The sequence below is a fragment of the Mustela nigripes genome, chromosome 2 (genome assembly GCF_022355385.1).
Source record: "Mustela nigripes isolate SB6536 chromosome 2, MUSNIG.SB6536, whole genome shotgun sequence".
Taxonomy (NCBI): Eukaryota; Metazoa; Chordata; class Mammalia; order Carnivora; family Mustelidae; genus Mustela; species Mustela nigripes.
Window position 1 is genome coordinate 93,347,403 of NC_081558.1, and position 18,605 is coordinate 93,366,007.

The 18,605-nt window shown below is 38.5% G+C and overlaps 1 protein-coding gene and 1 pseudogene across 4 annotated transcripts in view; one reads left to right on the forward strand and one right to left on the reverse strand.

The window, feature by feature from the left end:
- The window catches only part of NCK1 (NCK adaptor protein 1), an 81,525-nt gene that overhangs the window by 9,097 nt on the left and 53,823 nt on the right, over positions 1 to 18,605 (forward strand). The gene's annotated exons all lie outside the window — the stretch shown is intronic.
- Positions 1,472 to 3,998, reverse strand: LOC132009987 (vacuolar protein sorting-associated protein 8 homolog; annotated as a pseudogene).

Consider the following 18,605-nt stretch of genomic DNA (forward strand, 5'->3'; position numbering starts at 1 on the left):
ATTTCCTTTAATAAGGCTGTTTCTGGACTACAACTTTACTCCCACTCAAGCTTCAGTTTATAATCTTGGAACTTCCGGAAGCTTTTTTTTTTTTTTTAAGATTTTATTTATTTATTTGAGAGAGGGCAGAATGAGAAGCGGACTTGAGAGCCCGATGCAGAGCTTGATGCCTATGCTCCAGGATCATAATCTCTGCCAAAGACAGATGCTTAACTGACTAAGCCACCCAGGCACCCCCGAAGCTCTTTGTTTTGATTTAGTCTAGTGCATATTGTGAAGTTATGACTAAGAATTGATAGATTATACTCAATTATCAGAGATAGGAGATTTTTAATGTAAAATCTCCAAGAGTAGGATAAACAAAATGTTGAAGAAACAAGTAATGGAACATACTACACACACACACACACACACACACACACACACACACACACGGATGCATTGTTTTTTGTCTTGTCATGTAAGTGCAGAGCTTAGGCATGTATACTGTAAAGAATGGGGAAAGGGGCAGTTGTTATATTGACAGTAGGTTCAAGTCCTATTTTATTTTATTTTTAAAGATTTTATTTATTTATTTGACAGACAGAGATCACAAGTAGGCAGAGAGGCAGACAGGGGAGGGGTGCAGGTTCCCCATGGAGCAGAGAGCCCTATGAGGGGCTTCATCCCAGGACCCTGAGATCATGACCTGAGCCGAAGGCAGAGGCTTTAACCCACTGAACCACCCAGGTGCCCCTCAAGTCGTATTTTTTTTTTTTTTAAAGATTTTATTTATTTATTTGTCAGAGAGAGAGCGCAAGCGAAAGCGAGCACAGGCAGACAGAGTGGAAGGCAGAGTCAGAGGAAGAAGCAGGCTCCCTGCGGAGCAAGGAGCCCGATGTGGGTCTCAATCCCAGGACGCTGGGATCATGACCTGAGCTGAAGGCAGCTGCTTAACCAACTGAGCCACCCAGGCTTCCCTCAAGTCGTATTTTAAATGAGTCATTTTCATCAGCCTTCTCTGTAGTTTAGAAGATTTATAAATCATAACTGGCAGAATAATTTTGGTTCTAGGCAAAAAGCTGTTTTAGGCAGTAATAAACATGTGTATAAGTGTGTGTGTTTATACATATATACAGATTTATGTAAAATTTTATTTTTCTACCTGATACCTCAAATGAGAGGGAGAATTAATTTAAGCCACATGTCAGAGTGGGAGAAACAGGATTACATTGTTACAGGAAAAAATAAATATATTTATTTTTTCTTAAAGTTTTGGCTACCAAAATACTAAGTTATGTTTACTCTTAATTGTATGAGCAGTCTCATCACAGATTTCTTGTATAATTATCTTCCATTCCTCTGAATGGTAACTTGTCTTAGTATTTATCACTGTTATTTTTTGGTATGTATATTCCAGAATTGTTTCTGTGAGTATACAGACTCATGCTCACTTAAAAAAAAATAGGTTCATATGCTTCATCTCGTTTTCTAATTTAGAGATTTTTGGAGTCAGCTTAAGGTTTAAGAGACATCTTACCAAAAGTGTTCAGTAAATAATTGGGGTGGATAGAAGGCAAGTGAGGCGCAATCAGCTAAGTATTATCAAAGAAATGATATTCTGGGGTGCTTGGGTGGCTCAGTGGGTTAAACCTCTGCCTTCGGCTCAGGTCATGATCTCAGGGTCTTGGGATCGAGCCCCATGTTGGGCTCTCTGCTTAGTGGGGAGCCTGCTTCCCTTCCTCTCTCTCTGCCTGCCTCTCTGCCTACTTGTGATCTCTGTCTGTCAAATGAATAAACAAAACCTTAAAAAAAAAAAAAGAAATGATATTCTGTATATTAGTAAATTTTTTATAAATTTACTTGCTGAATATCTAGGCTGATGGTATCCATATATTCAATGAGGACTTCCACATTTTCCATTAACTTTATATCTTGGACATTAACAGTCAGGTCTTTCGTTACCTGGGGGTCATCCCCACCAACTTACCATTTACAATGCATGGCTCAGAGCACTCCAGAAACACTCCTTTGGCCACTGAATTCTCAGTTCGTCTTACATCCAGCTAAATAAAAGATTCTTTTGTTGTAGCGGGGAGTAATAAACTATGACAGCACCCTATCCTAAAATGCTGCTCCATCACTTGGATTTTTCACTGGTCTAGACACTTTTTTAGAGCTTGATCTGCATACTGTAATAGGATTTCTACCATCTGGTCTGTAACCACAGTCTTTGCTTACTGGCATCCCCTGATAATCCCACTACTGCTTTTGCTTTTCCTTCATGGAAAGACCATGCAAGAGCCAAGGCTTCTGTAAGACAGTCTTGTTTCAGGAGATGATCACTCTCTTACCAGCTTCTCAGCATTATCACATAAATGGATATTGTCCCTAAATAAAAGATTTGAGAACCATAACTGCTAGTGGATTGATAAACCTCTCCAACCAAAGGCAGTGCCTAGCTAATATTTCCTCCAGTGGCTAGTGATTTGAAATGGCTGCTGTTACAGACCAACTGAACTTCTGAGATCTCCACTCTTTCCAGTTCCTCAATCAGTTGATCAATCGAGGATCAGTTGATCCTGCTGATCAATCACGTGCAACTTGTTCACACTGTCCAAGAGCGCAACTGTACATGAGTTTATCCAAGTAAAGTTGATGAGGTCATAGTATAGGTGAAGATGCTATTGTTGATAAGTAATATGTATTGCTTCAGATTCATCTTTTAACCAGTAGCAGATGACATCTCTGCAGAAGTCAGGTATGGGATTCACATAATTAAGCACTACCACAAAGTGCCAGGCTGGCAATGGAACACTGGGAGAATCTGTCCATAGCGAAAAATCATCTCCATTTTCAAGGATTGTTCAATCCAGTGACCAGTATCTTTGTTAAGAATGCCATGACCAAGGAAAACTGTATGATGGGATGGTCTCTCAACTTAGGCTTGAATGGAGAGGCTCAATACAGCAAACTTCACCCTTGGAACCACTGAACAGACCCTAGATTCTCATGTTCTCACTCCCATCTCTCTCTTAAATGTCAGTTCAAAGGGCACTAGGGTGGCTCAGTTCTGTTAAGCGTCTGCCTTCGGCTCCCATCATGATCCCGGAGTTCTAAGATGGAGCCCTGAGTTGGGCTCCCTGCTCAGCTGGGAGTCTGGTTCTACCTCTCCTTCTGCCCCTCCCTCCTTTCCTGCTCTCTCTTTCAGATAATAATAATAAATCTTTAAATGTCAGTTCAAAAACACAGCCTCTGCTGTCATTGTGAATTATAAGAGTTGTATCATCTGTAAACTTAACGTTTACAGATGAGCATCTCTTACTGATCTTAGAATTTTTCCACTGGCCAAATCCCACTTCATGATATGTCCTTTAGCAAAGCCACAGAGAAGTCTTGAGTAGTCATTGTTGATACTGAAGGCAGAGGTGGTTCCATACTGACCTCCAACACTAGTGTTCCTCAGAAAATTGGAAAGCTTGATTCTGATCATATATTAAAGCCAATCCAGGAGATGTACCCCTTGTTATAGATGGGACACTGCAATTGCAGCAGGCAGGCCAGCATCCAGTTTGTCAGCTGCAGACACTCTCTGGTCAGAAATTTCTTCAAAAGTGAATGTCATCTAACTGATTGAAGGGGTGAAAAAGGATCTGGTATTTTCTTCCTTTTTAAGTTGGTGCAGTCTCCACTATCTGAACTTGGCACAGACAAAATATCATAGAAGTGAGAGTCAATAGTATCAATTTTTAACAGTGTAGGAGCCTCAAGAACAAAAGACTCCTCTTCATCATCAGTTTGAGTATACTTGCCAGTGTTGGAGGAGTATCACCTTAAGGAATACCAAACTCCTTGTCATCAGTCAGATCATTTTGAACTCTAGTTTCTTGTCCAGATCTGTGTAAGAGAATTTTGAAAGCAAAGCTTCAAGATTGAAAGAAAGATGTATTCAGCTCTTCTTCAGCAGTCTTGGCACAGAGGATCTGTTGCACATTTTTGTGGTCTGGTTCATTTTCCATATTTTAATAATTGTAATTCAGTCCAAGCAAGTTTTTGTTTTTTGTTTTTTTTTTGTTTGTTTGTTTTTATTTTTGGCCTTAGATCTTGATGACCTGAATGATGATCTCTGTGCTTGCAGCTGTTCTAGCCCAGGGCCTTTTATTTTATTTGTTTTAAGTAATCTCTGTGCCAAATGTGGGGCTCGAACTCATCACCCTGAGATCAGAAGTAACATGCTGTACCGACTGAGCCAGTGAGGCTGCCCCTAGGGCCCTACTTTTAAATATGAGCAGATAATCAAGGATCGCCAGGGTTCATGAGGAAAGCTTTTCATACAAGAGACCAAAAAAAATTTTTTTTTCAGAATTAAAAAGAATTTTTGAAAACTAGAGCATAATAGTAAGAAAAAACACCCCATAGAAGAAAGGAAATTGAAGTAGAGGAGAATATGGAAACAGGCTATAAAAAGATAAAAGGTCAGTTTGTGAGGTCAGCTTCATCTAAGAGAAGTGCCAGTGAGAACAGAGAGAAGAGTGAAGAAGAAATATTAGTGAAACAAGAAAAGTCCACAGGGTTGAAGAACATCATTTTGCAGATTGAGAGGCCCTTGGGTACTCAGGAAAATGGATGAAAATAAGTGCATACTCTCAAATCTGGGACTAGTCAGGAAAATGGAGATCATACCACCTATTATAACAGAATTTAATACAAAGAATTGTTTAGGGGCACCTGGGTGGCTCAGTGGGTTAAAGCCTCTGCCTTCAGCTCAGGTCATGGTCTCAGGGTCCTGGGATCGAGCCCCACATTGGGCTCTCTGCTCAGCAGGGAGCCTGCTTCCCTCTCTCTCTCTCATGTTCATCCATGTTATGAATTGAATTGTGTCACCCCAAAAAGATGTGTTGAAGTCCTAGCCCTTCAGTACCTCAGAATGTGACCTTATTTGGAAATAGAGTCTTTACAGAGGTAATCATGTTAAAATGAGGTCAGCAGGGTGTACCCTAATCCAATGTGACTGGTATTCTTTCATAGTGGAGGAATTTAGACACAAATTTGGACACAGGCATAGAGAGAAGATGGCCATCTATAAGCCAAGGAATACCTGAGGCTACCAGAACTAGGAGAGAGTCCTGGAACAGATCCTTCCCTCGTGCCTTAGAGAGGGCATTGCCAGTGTCTTGATTTTGGACCTGTGGCTTCCATAACTGCGAGATGGATTTTCATGCTAAGCCAATGCAGTTTGTGTTTGTTAACAGCAGCCTTCAGAAACCCAATACACTAGATAACTGAAGAAATGAAAAGCCAGTAAGGGAGCACTCAGGTAGTAGAGCTAGTAACTATAGGAAGTAATTATTACCCCATGGGGCTGGGAGAGCAAAGAAAAGATAATAGGATTATTTAGAAGCATGAAGAGTGGCCCCAAGGATCTGAAACTCAGACTTCTGCCTGCTCAGAAAGTAAAGGTATTTTAGGAGACCTGATGAGGCTGGTCTATGAATGGCAGGAAAAACACAAGCAAAAAATTGCTGTCTGGAGCCAGTTGCTGCTGCTGGAATCTTTGCTATTGCCAGGGAGAAAATTATTGGTCGATGGTTGATGCTTACCTGAAGGGATATCTCCCTGTTCCTTTCTTTAGTCTTCTGGTGTCTTTCTTGTGGCCCTTAGATGATTCTCCAAGTCTAACAGGGAGTCAGCTAGCAAAGGAGAAATGTGATTTATAGGGCTCCAGCCCCCCAGTGTTACAAAGCAGAGTAGAGGAGTAGGTTTGAAGCCAGAGACAATAACTAACTAAATACCATAGACACTGAGGTTTGTTCTTCTGAAAATTTGAAATACATAAGACAAAGAAGATCTTGTAAACTTCCAGAGATGGAGGAAATGGGTCACATTACAGAGATTTGAGTGTTCTCAGCTACAGCCTCACAAGCCAGAAGATAGTGAGCAGTGCTCTCAAAATCTGAGGTAAAATAATTTCCAGGCTAGAATTCTTTTCCCAGCCAAATTTTTTATTTTCATTTTTTTAAGATTTTATTTATTTGAGACAGAGAAAGTGAGAGAAGGAGCAGAGGGAAAGGGAGAATTAGACTCCTTGCTGAGCAGGGACCCCGACATGGGGCTTGATCCTGGGTCTTGGGGTTCATGACTTGAGCCGAAGGCAGACGCTTAACTGACCGAGCCACCCAGGCACCTCTTAGCCAAATTTTTAAGCATAAGTTTAGAGGGCAGACATTTTCAGACATGCAAGGTCTCTAAAAATTTTTCTTCCTTACTTCCTTTTTTAGAAAGCTATTATGTGATGTGCTCCACCCACAAAAGGAAGGAGAAAACCTCCATAAAAGAGAAGGTGAAAGAAAGAGAAAACAGGAAATCGTGTCTAGAGAGACAGGCATTCCTAAGGTCATAGTAAAAAGGACTCACCAAATGCTGATTATCTGATAAAATAGCAGTGAGTCCAGATTTGAGCAGTGGGATGATGTTGCCAGTTTTAGGACATTGAAATAATAAAATATGTGATGTCTGTATATCCAGTTTAGGCAATTGGCAAAAAAAAAAAAAAAAAAAAAAAAAGGATTTGAATTAGTGGATATCTTTCATTTGCTTAGTTTTTTTATGTCGGCATTTTAGAACTTTGTCCTGGAATTATTTCTCTCTTTTAGTCTCTCACAGGTGATCTCATTCAGTCCTCTGATTTTAAATAGTATCGATAGGGGGATGCTTCACAAATTATGTCTCTAAGAAAGATCTCTGTACCATTTTACATTCCCACCAACAGGGTACAGAGATTCTTAATTTCTTCAAATCTTTACCAGCCCTGGTTGTTTTTTCTCTCTTTCTGATAGTAGTCATTCTAATGGATGGATATAGAGTACTAACCCATCATGGTTTTTATTTGCATTTTCCTAATGATTAGTGATGCTAAGCATCATCTACTATCTACTATATTGTCCATTTGTATCTTTGGAGAAATGTCTATTTAAGTTCTTTGGTTTTTCATTGGGTGATTGTTGAGTCTTAACTGATTTTTAAATTTCTGCTGTTTTCTTCTTTCCTTTTGACTCATTCTTGATAGAGCAGGCAGAGAATTGTTTTCAAGATTTCTGTATTGGGGCGCCTGAGTGGCTCGGTGGGTTAAAGCCTCTGCCTTCAGGTCAGGTCATGATCCCAGGGTCCTGGGATCGAGCCCCGCATCTGGCTCTCTGCTCTGCGCCTGCTTCCTCTCTCTTCCTGCCTGCTTCTCTGCCTACTTGTGATCTGTCTGTCAAATAAATAAATAAAATCTTAAAAAAAAAAAAAACCCCAAAAGATTTCTGTATTACTGATGGTATGCTAACAACCCTAATAAGCAACAAATCTTAATGGTTTAACACAATGGAAATTTGTAATGCTTTCTCACATTACAGCCCAGTGGATGTGTGTGATGGAGTAGGAGTTGGGATACCTCTGTTGCATGTAGTCGTTCAGGGACACAGGCTCTTCATTCTTTTTTTTTCCTTTTTTTTAAGTGGGCTCCATGTCCAGTGTAGAGGCCAGCGTGGGGCTAGAACTTATAACCCTGAGATCAAAACCTGAACCAAGATCAAGAATGAGACACAAAACCAATTGAGCCACCCAGGTGCCCCTCCTCTGTCTTTTTTAAGTCATCATTTTTACCACCATGTGTTTTTTGGGGTTGTTTTGAAAAGAGATGATGGTACAAAAGAAGCTTTTAGACCCAGGCTGGAAGTGGCATGTATTGCCTTTACCCAACATTCCATTGGACAGAACTGAGTCACATGATCCCACCTAACTACATAGGAGGCTGGAAGATGTAGTATAGCCGTGTGCTAATGAAGGAGAGGAGGAAACAGACCTTATGGAGCACTAGCAGTCTCTCAGTGTTTACTGGATTAGAACACCCCTGCTTAAAACTCTTCAATGACTTTTTTTTTTTTTTAAATGCATGGAATAAAATTGGCCTGTGTGTTTCATCCTTACTTTGTATCACTTTCTCCTTTATTATTCTCAAGTCACATTAGACTAGGTCATTTCCCAAAACATGCCAAGATTTTTCCTTCCTAGAATGTATGTGTTGTGGTTTCCTTTGCTTGGACCACTCTAAATATTTACACGACCGTCTCCTTTTCATTTTAAAATGTCAGCTTAAAATCCATCTCTAACTCAAGTATCTAAAGTAGCTCTCCTTTTTCCTTTTTTTTTTTTTTTGAAAGCACTGTTTATTACAAACTATAATTTTTTTATTTGAACATTTTCTTTGCTTTTGCTGTGTCCTATTCTCGAAGGCGGTGTCTCTTTCTCACTGTTCTTAGCACATGCCTGTCATTTTGTAAGTGTGTTGTATGAATGAAATACTATTTATTATATACAAACTGAAGTAGAGAGACTAGAGTGAATAATAACCAAGAGCTCTAATGGTAATTGAGTTGAACTGTTGAGGGTTTTGGTTTTAGTGGATGCAGTATCAGTGGAATACAAAAGAATGAACGAGGGACATTTCAAAGGAAAATCCAACACAAATTGCTGTGTGACTTAAGCAGGGAGACTTGGAGAATGAGATGATAGTAGTTTATAATGGACAGGGATTAATAAGGAGGTTAGCCATAAAAATGGATGATCTGTTGAGAGAGAGGGTACACATTGAGTACAGATGACTCAGGAGAAAAAAGAGGAGCCACAAATGGAGACCAGGAGGAGTGGATGGAGAGGAAGGAAGAGAACCAGTTGAGTATAGGCTTAAGGAAACCAGCAGAGTTTTAGAAAAGAGTGATGGTTAGCTTGACTGCTTCTAGTATGGCTATTCCTTGTGATATGTATTTGAAGATTCTGAAATGTTACCTTTCATGAAGGTTATAAAATGGTGATATTAATATCTTCTTCATAAGATTGTTGTGAGGATTAGTAACATACTATATTAAAAGCACTTAACATACTTCGTGTACTTTGTCCAGTAAAGTGAAGTGAAATAGAATGAGACAGTACAGTTAGGGATTAAGGAGGTATTAAGTTAGGCATTAAGGAGTTTGTGGTGGGAGAAAAGGTTTCTGGGCTTTTTTTTTTTTTTTTTAAATTTAAAGATTATTTATGTATTTATTTATTTGACAAAGAGAAATAATGAGGGAACACAAGCAGGGGGAGTGGGAGAGGGAGAAGCAGGCATCCCACCCAACAGAGAGCCTGATGTGGGTCTGGATCCCAGGACTCTGGGATCATGATCTGAGCCAAAGGCAGACACTTAATGACTGAGCCACCCAGGTGCCCAGACTTCTGGGCTTCTATAGCAACTTTTCTTTAGAGGTATGTTCTTTTTAAATGTTACAGTAAGTTAGAATTGTACTAAAAGCTTATATAGAGATAACATTAATGAATTTTTATTGAAGTATTTTTAGTAGGAATTTTCTGATCTGAAAGTATGCAGAATCATAGCAAAACAATGGCAGTTCATGGGGCACCTGGGTGGCTTAGTCCATTAACCGTCTGCCTTACAGCTCAGGTCATGATTCCGGGGTGCTGAGATTGAGCCCCATGTCTACTTCTCTACTGTCCCCCTCTGCTGGTGATCTCTTTCTCTTATTCTCTCTCTCTCTCTCTCAGATAAAATCTAAAAAAACCAAAACAACAACAACAAAAAAAACCAATGGCACTTCATCTGTTTATGCTACTTAACCATATCCTTCTACTGAATCATCTTCTGGAAGCATTTATAATGCATGTGCCCCTTTGAAAGTCATTGTCCTTTAAAATAGTTTTGAGTAGATTATTCTTTAACATTGAAGTGAAATAAGAATATATTTAAATTGGAAGCATAATTTAATATGTCAAATTGCATTAACACCAATGAAAGCATCTTTTTTAAGTCAGTGGAACTTCATTTGGGATAGTCTGGAGAAATTCCAGTTGCCACAGGCTTCTGTCTCCAGGTAAACAAGTATGAGAATCATTAGCACAAGGGAAAGTGGGAGCTTTCTTGCATTCCTTTTTATTCTTACCTTTTAAAATTCTTTTTGTTTAGGGAACTTTGGTGGGTTAGCTGAGTAGAGTTTGGTACTAGTTCATCTTATACAAGGTATTTATATACAAGATACTTATTTGTTCATATCTTATACCTCAGTCACTTTTTTTTTCTAAATATCTATTATAATGGAAAAAATAAGTTATTATTGCCTTTCTCATGATCATTAGCAGTCTAAGAATAGAACTTTGGAATAAAGGATAAGGTAAAATGTCAGATGGATAAGGAAAGAAGACACAAGGGGAGAGAAAAAGAAGTTGAGAGATGATTGGTGAAAAGAGCTACTTAAGTTTATCTTTCCCTTGTACCAGGCTTCAACTGGCAGTGAATTACAGTTTAAAAATGCTTTGTTACCAAAATGCCCATCGATAGATAAATGGATAAAGAAAATGTGGTGTGTGTGTATATCACACCATGGAATATTATCCAGCCATAAAAAAGAAGGAAATCTTGCCATTTGTAATAATATTGATGGAGCTAGAGAGTATAATGCTAAGTGAAAAAAATTCAGAGAAAGACAAATACCGTATAATTTCCTTACATGTGGAATTTAAGAAACAAAATAAACCAGCAAAGGAAAAAAAATACACAAGCCAAGAAACAGACTCTTCACTCTGGTGAACAAACTGATGTTTACTAGAGGGAAATTGCGGGGGGTGAGGGGGACGGGGAACGGGACAGGTGAAATAGGTGAAGGGAATTAAGGAGTACACTTGTAGTGATGAGCACTGGGTGATGTATGGAATTGTTGAACCACTGTATTGTATACCTGAAACTAATATTACTGTATGTTAACTGTACTGGAATTAAAATAAAATGAATTGCTTTGTCAGTAGCATATAGTTGGTGATTTTTAGGTTATTTGCTGCCTGGGAGAGACATTAATTCTGTGTTGTAAATTTAGAAATAATAATCGCTGAATTTATATCCATAGAACTGATGGTGGAATTTTTAGCATTAGGTAGGAGGGTAAGGGTGGGAAATACAACCATGTAGCATGTACCATACTAAGTATTTTAAGTATTCTTTAATTTTCATAGTCACCCTGTAGGAGGTGTTCCTAAAGCACAGAAAGGTTAAGTAACGTTAGCTCGTGTCACACAGATAATAAATGGGAGAGCAAGAATTTCATTTATTTATTTATTTATTTATTCAAAGCAAGAATTTAAACTGGTCTTTCTTTCAAATCATTTTAAAGATTTTATTTATTTATTTGACAGAGAGAGACACAGCAAGAGAGGATACACCAGCAGGTAGAATGAGAGAGGGAGAACAGGCTTCCCGCTGAAGAAGGAGCCAGAGTCAGGGCTCGGTCCCAGAACCCTGGGGTCATGACTTGAGCTGAAGGCAGATGCTTAATGACTAAGCCACCCAGGCACCCTTAAACAGTGGTTTTCTATCCTTTCATAGTTATCTTTTATTCATCCCTTTGCTTTATTTTATAGTTCCATTCAGTCACTTGTTGGCTTAAAGAAAAAAAAAAGCTCTGTTGAGATATATTTCACATACTATACAGTTCACCCATTTAAAGTATATAATTCAGTGCCTTTCAGTATTTTTAGTTTTGCAACTGTCATCACAATTTAGAACATTTATATCACCCCTAAAGAAACCCCATTCTTGTTAGTCATCAACCTTTAGCCCCTCTACTCCCAGCCCTCGGCAACCATTAATCTCCTTTCTGTCTCTCTGGGTTTGTTCATTATGGACATTTTACATAGATGAAATCCTACAATATGTAATCCTATAATATGTAGTTCTTTGTGATTGGCTTCTGTCCTTACCATATGTTTTTAAGGTTCATTTATGTTAAAGCATGTATCACTACTTCATTCCTTGTTACTGCTGAGTAATATTCCATTGTATGGGTATTCCACATTTTATTTATCCATTCATCAGTTGATGAACATTGGGTTCTCCCTTTTGACTGTTAAGATCTTAATACTGTTGTGAACATTTATGGGCTTTTTTAATTTTTGTGGTAAAATATACATAACATAAAATTGACCATTTTAACCATTTTAAAGTGCATAGTTCTTTGGCTTTAAGTATATTCACGCTGTTGTGCAAACCATCACCATCATTTATTTCCAAAACTTTTTCATCTTCCTCAAGTGAACTGTCCATTAAACACTAAGTTCCTATTTCATTCCTCCAGCCCCCCCGGCATCTGCCATTCTGTTTTCAGTCTCTCTGTATTTGACTACTCTAGGAACCTTACATAAATAGAATCATACAATATTTGTCCCTTTTTAATTGGCTTATTTAACTTAATGTGATGTCTTCACAGATATACATATGTTGCAACATGTAGTCAAAATTTCCTTCTTTTTTAAGGCTGGTAATATCCTGCTGATTGTATATATATACATTTTATTTACCCATACATCTGTTGGTGGACAGTTGGTTGCTTCTGTTTTTTGCTGTTGTGAATGATGGTGTTCTGAATATGCATGTATAAATATCTACTCAAGACCCTGCCTTTTTTTTTTTTTTTTTTTTTTTTTTTTTGCTAGATCATATGATAATTCTGTTTTGATTTTGGGGGGAAAGGCTAAACTGTTTTCCACAGTGGCTGCACCATTTTACATTCCTACCACCAGTACACAAGGGTTCTAATTTCCTTAGGTCCTCTAATACTTACTTTGTTTTGATAATAATTGTCCTAATGTGTATGAGGTGTTATCTCATTGTGGTTTTGATTTGCATTTCCTAAATATGATTAGTGATGTTGAACACCTTATTTGTGTTTACTGGTCATTTGTGTAATCTTGTTTTTATTGAGTTGTCAGAGTTCTTTATATATTCTGGATATCAATCCCCCATCAGATATATGACTTGCAAATATTATTTCCCATTCTACAATAGTGTCTTTTTAAGTTATTTTTGTATGTAGTGTAAGGTAAGTGTTCAACTTCATTGTATAAATTTTTATGTAAAAATATGTTTTCATGTATCTTAGTTGTATAACTAGGAGTGGAATGCCTGGGCTATGGGGTAACTTACGTTTAAACTTTGAGGAACTGCTGAATTGCTTTCCAAAGTGGCTCTATCATTTTACATTCAACCAGCGGTGTATGAGGGTTCCGGTTTCTCTATTGCTTTTGAAATCCAGACCACATTAGCTTCTGACTGGCTTATTTCAAAATTTCCTTGGCTGGCCTCTTTGGTGATAATCTCACAACTCTTCTGTCCTCTTACCAGTTCTTAATGGTGTTCATTGTATCATAAGAGATTCGAGATGGAAGGAACTAGAATCATGGAAGTTAAACCATTCATTTTTCAGTTGATAAATAAAATTTGAGGAAGAGATTTGACCCCTCTCTTCCTCAAATAGAGTGACATTGTCAACACTAGATACCATACTATGAATATAGCTTTCATTTTATTAAATCATCGTGTTCCCCATTTATGTGTCTAAAACACTTTTCCTGTGGTTAACTAGGTCTCCTCCCCATCATCTACCCTACATTAGTCTAAAAGCAAGGAGTTGTGTGCAGGTAATTTATTTGGCAGGTGATCCAAGGGAACAAGAATTGGGACCAGAATAAATGAAACAGGAAAAAAAGAAAAGCCAGTACAAGAATGTGTATTACTGAGTTACTCACTGCTGTGGCAACTAAGGCTCAATCCTAGTGGGAACTCCTGAGGATCTAGATGCTCCTCCAGTTGTCTACTTGTGGATGGACAGGAGAAACTATTACTGCTCTTGTTCTCCATCACTTCACAGTTGTGCTAGTGGTGCATAGATTCTTTCGCCTTCCCTTTACCACTTAGGACTCCACACAAGAGCCAGACAAGTGGGTTGGTTCCCCATGGTGTCTTACTTTGTGGCTTCAAAAAAGCACAGGGCAGAAAGCAAATGAATCACAGTGAATTCTGTGGGGGGTGGGGTAGTTGAAACTTGACCAGAAGCATTAGCTTTAGCTTATGACAAGTGTGATGCTCAGAATAATGATGTCTCAAAGATCCTAATCCTCTGAACCTGTTAGTATGTTACCTTGCATCACAAAAGGGATTTTGTAGATAGTAAGATTTTCCTGGGTTCTCTGAGTGGTCCCCCTTGTAATCACAAAGAACTTTATTTTATAAGAGGTAGGCAAGAATGTCAGTCCAAGAAAGAGATATGATAATGGAAGCAGAGGTCTTGATACGGCAGGGGCCACGGGATAGGAGCAGCCTCTAGAGGTTGGAATGATAAGGAATGGATTTTCCTCTGGAGCTCCCAAAAGAATGCAGGCTTTGATTTTAGTTCTATAAAACGTGTTTTGAAATTCTTATCTCTAGAACTTTAAGATAACAGATTTGTGTTGTTCTAAGCCTCTAAATATGTGTCAATTTGTTACCCAGCAGTAGGAAACTACTGTTAAAGCTAGCATCAAAGGACAGATGGACAGCATGAGGATGGAGTATAAGAGATTTCTGATAGAATCTACCTCTTGCTGTTGGCCTTGCCTTTGATTCTAGCTGTATTAGTCTCCTACTGCTGTTTAGCAAATTACTACAAATCTACTTCTTTCTCTGCTCAGATCTGCTTGGACCCCACAGTAATCCATCATTGAGTCACTGCCGGCTCTTCCACAGAAATAAGGGTTAGTGGTGCATGCTAGTGCTACCTGCTGCTGCAACTGATTTGAAGCAGTAATAAAGACTCATTTCCTTCTTTCACCAACCATTCTAGATTTCCCTTATGCTAGGCCAGCAGTGCAGCTGCTTTAGGTTGCTTGTGACTTCTAGACTTTCATTTTTAAGGGATTTGAGCCCTTAGTTCCCTTGCCCTTTTTGGGCCATGGTTGCTGCAATTTCCTGTTCGTTGTAGTTCCAAGCATGGAAACACCCTAAATTCCAGACAGACTTCTTCCTACCCCAGGTGTGTACCACCAGCTTAAATTAGAAAACAGAAAAACTTTGCTCCTCTACAGGTCCAGTCTTACCCTCTTTCAGTTATTGATGTTACAGAAATACATTTTTAAATACTCATTTGTCCAAACATATAGACTAGTAATTGTGTGGTTTTTTAAAAGACTTTATTTATTTGTTTACTGATTTGAGAGTGAGTGTGTGTATGTGCAAGTGGGTTGGGGGTGAGCAGAGGGAGAGGGACAAATAGACTCTGTGCCTAGTGTGAAGCCTGTTGCAGGGCTTGATCTCAGAGTCCTGAGATCATGACCTGAGCCAAAATTAAGAGCCTGATTGCTCAGTCACCTGAGCCATCAAGGCTACACAGGCCACCCAGTAATTGCTATTTTTAATACATTAGTCTCTTACATTGTATAGAAAGCAAAGTGTGTACAATAATAGTCATTTTAGACTAATAAGTGTTTTTAAAAGTTGTTTATTAGTGTTTTAAGTCATATAGAGAACAAAAAAACAGAGTTACAAACTGAATTTTCGGTAATTCCATCTTTTATACTCATGTGTTTACCTTTATTGAGATCTTTATTTCTTAATATGATTTTGAATTATTGTCTAGTATCCTTTCATTTCAACTCAGGAAGTACTTCCTTTACATATTTTGCAGTGCAGGTCTGGTAGTAACAAACTTCCTCTGCTTGTCTGGGAATGTCTTAATTTCTTCCCTCACTTTTGAAGTCCAGTTTTATTGAAAATTGGGTTTTAGGTGACTGTTTTCTTCTTCCAGTATTTTGAATATGTCAACCTATAGGTGACCTTGAACAACATAGTTTTGAATTATGTGGGTCAGCTTATATGCAGATATTTTTATAGTACAGTACTGTGAATGTATTTTCTCTTCCTTATTTTATTTATTTATTTATTTAAGAACGAGAGAGTGGGGGAAGAGCAGAGGAAGAGGGAGAGAGAGAATCATAAGCTGGTGTGGAGCCTGGCACAAGAGTTCCAACTCACAAGCCCGAGATCATGACCTAAGACAAAATCAAGAGTCGGATGTTTAACAGACTCAGGCCCCTAGGCGCCTTGCCCTCCCTTATGATTTTTTAAAATAACATTTTCTTTCATCTAGTTTAGTTTATTTTAAGAATATGGTATGTAATATACAAACTATGTGTTAATCAACTGTTACTGATAGGCTTCTGATCAGGAGTAAACTGTTAGTTGTTAAGTTTTGGGGGTGTCAGAAGTTGTACATGGGCTTTTGACTGTGTAGGGATCAGGGCCCCAATCCCTGAGTTGTTCAAGGGTCCACTGGACTGTCTTCTGTCCTCCAATTTCTCTTCTTTCTTTCTTTCTTTCTTTTTTTTTTTTTTTAAGATTTTATTTACTTATTTGACAGAGAGAGATACAGCGAGAGGGAACACAAGCAGGTAGAGTGAGAGAGGGAGAAGCAGGCTTCCCACTTGATCCCAGGACCCTGGGATCATGACTTGAGCTGAAGGCAGACACTTAACAACTGACCCACCTAGGTGCCCCTATCCTCTAATTTCTAATGAGAAATTTCTTGGTGATCTTATTGAGGATCCCTTGTGTGTAATGATTCACTTTACTCTTGTTGCTTTCAGGATTCTCTTTGTCTTTCTGTGTTTTCATTTATAGTTTATCTCAGTATAGATTTCTGAGTTTATCCTGCTTGGAGTTTGTTGAGCTTCTTTGATTTTTTTTTTTTTTTTTAAATAAAACTCAGGCTCACAGCCAGAGATCTAGAGTCCCATGCTCCACTGACCTTGCCAACCAGGTGCCCCTAGCTTCTTGGATGTTTAAATGCCTGTACTTCATCAGATTTGGGATTTAGCCATGATTCTTCAAATAATCTCTTTGGCCCTTTAGTCTCCCTCTTTTCCTTCTCAGACTCCCACAAGGCATCTGCTGGTTCTTTTCTTAGTATCCCACAGATCCTATTCTCTGTTTACTTTTTTTAAGTCATTTTCTTTGTGTTCTTCAGGCTCGATAATTTCAGTTGCCCTGTCTCCATGCTGATTCCCTCTTTTACCTGTTCAAATCTGCCTTTAAATCCCTCTGATGAATTTTTCATTTTTGTCATTGTACCTTTCAGCTGGAGAATTTTTTAGGTTTTCTATTTCTGCAGATACTACTATTCTGTTCATACATCATTTTCTTTACTTTCTCCACATCTTTCTTTAGTTATTTGAGTATCTTTAAGATATTTGTTTTAAAGTCTTTGTTTAGTGGGTTTGTTAGCTCTTCTTTCTCCAGGATGGTTACTGTTGGTTTTTCCCTTTGAATGGGCCACACAGTCCTGTTTCTTTGTAATCCTGTGTGTGTGTGTGTGTGTGTGTGTGTGTGTGTGTGTGTGTGTGTCTTTGTTTCTGTCTTTGGTTTTGAAAACTGCATACTTGAATCTAATAATACGATAAATCTGAAAATCAGATTGTCCTTCTGCCGCAGGTTTTGCTGGGTTTTTGTTTTTATTGTCTTGGCTGTCTCTTTGCCAGGAATCACTTTGAGGTATAAGCTTTCCTCAGCTCTTCACTGAGCTTGTGCCTTTTTCTGGATATGTGTTGTGTTGATTTTCTTAATCCCCTTATTACTAGTCCTTTATTATCTAGCTCCTGAAAGGAGAAATTTAAAAAAGACACCAGCTCTTTAGGTTTCCCTCAGCCTGAGGGATGGGGGGGGGGCTTACATAATGTGTGTGTGTGTGTGTGTGTGTGTGTGTGTACACACATCAGTGACTGCCTCTTTGTCAGCACCTCAGTGATCAGATGCATCATGCAGCTGTCAGTACATAGATCCCTGATATTTTCATGACAGGATTCTTACTCTCACCTTAACTCCTGCAAGCCACTCTTCAAACTAATGTACAGCTACCTGGCATGTGCCTGGGGAGTGGAAGATGTGTAGCCCTTGCTGAGTTAAGAGCTGAAATTAACTAAAATTTATAGTCCAAGACTTCTCTGGAAGTTTCAAGCCTTGGAGTAGACTCCAGAGTTCTGAAATAGTTCAGTCAGACAGATTCTGCAAGTACAGTTGTTGTCTAGGTGAAGAGACAGATTCTTAGTGCTTCCTACTCCACCATTTCCCAGAATCTCATAACTTTACGAAAGATTCATTATAGTTTTGAAGACTTCTTAATCTTTTTCCCATTATTTTCCAGATTAAACCTCAAAGCAAATACGTTTGAGACCTTTTACTTCGTTTTCAAGTTTAGATAGCAAATACTTGAAGGAGGGATTCTTGTTTCTGATCCCTTTTTTTTTTTTTCTCCCTAAGAAGAAAACTAAATGCTTCCAACTGGAAGACTGGAAGAGTGTGAGACTGGAAATGGAGAGACCCCTTAAGAGGCAGTTGCTTCCGTTACTACTACTAAGGCAGTGGTAGTGAGAATGGAGATACATGGATTCATTTGAGTCCTATGAAGGAGGTGAAAAGGACATGACTTGAAATGATGGGATTGACTGAGTAGACGTTCATTAATCCAGATAACTGTATTAATTAATGGTAATAGTGTTTTCTAAATTATAGAATACAGAAGCAGAAACTCCTAAGGGAAATGTAGTTAAGTGTGAGGTGCCTGTGAGATGGATAAGTACAGTACTTCAGAAAGCATTTTCATACCTAGGAATTTTAAGTAATAGTGTACTGGTTCCTGGTAACTCCCGTGGGTCCTATTGCATGCATAAGCCAAAAGGTAACAGGAAGTCAATAACATGGAGGGTAAGAGGGGGAAATAGATTTAAGCATAGCA